Source organism: Moschus berezovskii, chromosome 14, assembly GCF_049115385.1.
Source record: "Moschus berezovskii isolate FMDL1 chromosome 14, NW_MosBer_1.0, whole genome shotgun sequence".
Classification (NCBI taxonomy): Eukaryota; Metazoa; Chordata; class Mammalia; order Artiodactyla; family Moschidae; genus Moschus; species Moschus berezovskii.
The window spans coordinates 58,856,485-58,859,110 of NC_142473.1; positions in this window are offsets into that span (position 1 = coordinate 58,856,485).

Sequence of the window (2,626 nt, forward strand, 5' to 3'; positions counted from 1 at the left end):
GCAGGGCAGAGTCAGCTGCCTGAGCAACTTGCTAGTGAGCGCCTACTCTGAGCTGGCTCTGGGTGTCCGCTACACATGCAGGATCTCAGTGTAACTAACTGACCTCCTCATAGAGATGAGGCTCACAACAGAGGCTAAAGACCTTTCTAGAATCCTGGTCCCATTATGAAAGCTGTCTGCCCAGGTGTCCTGCTCTCCCCTTGCCTTCTGTGTCTTCAGTCTTGGTGGAATTGTACACTGAAAACCGCAATGGAATCAGCTGGGTTCACGCCCCACCCACCTGACCCACCTGCTGGCTGCATGTCCCCTCACACACTCATTCCCTCCCATCTGCATCTATAAATGGTTCATCCACAACTGAGGGTCCAACTAATGCCTGCTCTTCCTCATCTGTTCTTTTCATAAATGCTTCCAAATGGTTTTAAAGACCTGAGAGGGTTTGTATCACTCACCAACTAGGTATGGACTTTTTAAAAATTCCATGTCTTCCTCTCACTCCCTACCAGAGAGCTGACCTGAGTGTTTCCTTCTTCTACAAGTTGAACTGGTGCCACGTCCCTCAAGTTACATCCCTAGTGAGAGCTTAGACAGAAATAGATGGGCAGGAAGATTCCTTCTCTCAGCTATTTTATGAGGGGCCCTGAATGTAACAAGAACAGCATCAAGCACTGGTCTTTTTTTTTTAATTTTAATTTTATTTATTTTAAATTTATTTTATTGGAGTCAAATTACCTTACATTAATATATTGGCTGGTTTTGAAATACATTGACACGAATCTGCCCCGGGTGTACATGTGTTCCCTTTCTTGAACACCCCCCCCACTTCCCTATTCCCCATACCCTCCCTCCAGGTCATCCCCGTGCACCAGCCCCAAGCATCCTGTATCATGCGTCGAACCTGGACTGGTCACATATGATAATGTACATGCTACAATGTCATTCTCCCCAATCATCCCACCTTCACCCTCTCTCATAGAGTCCCAAAGACTGTTCTGTATACCTATGTCTCTTTTGCAGGCTCGTATACAAGGTTAAGGTTACCATCTTTCTAAATTCCATATATATGCGTTAGTATACTGTATTGATGTTTTTCTTTCTGGCTCACTTCACTCTGTATAATAGGCTCCAATTTCATCCACTTCATTAAAACTGATTCAAATGCATTCTTTTTGATGGCTGAAAAATACTCCATTGTGTATATGTACCAAAGCTTTCTTATCCATTCATCTGCAGATGGACATCTAGGTTGCTTCCATGTCCTGGCTATTATAAACAGTGCTGCAGTGAACATTGGAGTACATGTGTCTCTTTCAATTCTGGTTTCCTCGGTGTGTATGCCCAGGAGTGCGATGCTGGATCATATGGCAGTTCTATTTCCAGTTTTTTGAGGAATCTCCACACTGTTCTCCCTGTGAGAATGGGTTAGCATAAGAACGGCCATCTTAGAGGCCGGAAAAACCATTTTTACTGAGTACGTGACTTGAGGGGTGAAGAACTAGATAAAACCTGGAAGACAAGTTAATCTTAAGTACCAGGAAGGCAAGTTAACCTTAAATACCAAGAATGTGGGCAGCTTCGATGCTGAAAATTAGGTAAACAGGTCTGATAAACTTATCTCCTTAAGACTCCAGGAGAGAGATAGGCACAGCTGTGTGTGTGTGTAAAGAAAATTCCTGTGAGTTAGGTAATTTAGAAATATCATGATCTGAAAATGCTATATAACCCCTTGGCTCTGAGTGCTCGGGGTCCTTGTTGAAACCCGCTGCGTCGGGCGGACACTTGGACCCCAGCTAGCTGGAAATAAACTTCCCTGTGTGTCTTGCATTATCGTGAGTGTCCTCTGTTCCTTTGAGGGAAGGGCGACTCCGGACTCTAACACTCCATAGTGGCTGAACTAGTTTGCATTCCCACCAACAGTGTAGGAGGGTTCCCTTTTCTCCACACCCTCTCCAGCATTTATTGCATGTAGACTTTTGGATAGCAGCCATTCTGACTGGTGTGAAATGGTATCTCATTGTGGTTTTGATTTGCATTTCTCTGATTATGAGGGATGTTGAGCATTTTTTCATGTGTTTGTTAGCCACCTATATGTCTTCTTTGGAGAAATGTCTGTTTAGTTCTTTGGCCCATTTTTTGATTGGGTCACTTCTTTTTCTGGAATTGAGCTGCAGGAGCTGCTTGTATATTTTGGAGATTAATCCTTTATCAGTTGCTTCATTTGCTATTATTTTCTCCCATTCTGAGGCTGTCTTTTCACCTTGCTTAGAGTTTCCTTTGCTGTGCAGAAGCTTTTGATTTTAATTAGGTCCCATTTATTTATTTTTGCTTTTATTTCCAATATTCTGGGAGGTGGGTCTTGGAGGATCCTGCTATGATTTATGTCGGAGAGTGTTTTGCCTACGTTCTCCTCTAGGAGTTTTATAGAATCTGGTCTTACATTTAGTTCTCTAAGTCATTTTGAGTTTATTTTGGTGTATGGTGTTAGGAAGTGTTCTAGCTTCATTCTTTACAAGTGGCTGACCAGTTTTCCCAGCACCACTGGTCTTATCAGTAAATATCAGTGCTGCAGGTTTAAAAGGGCTACCACCCTCACTGTCAGGATGCATTTAGCAGGAGGCTTCCTGTG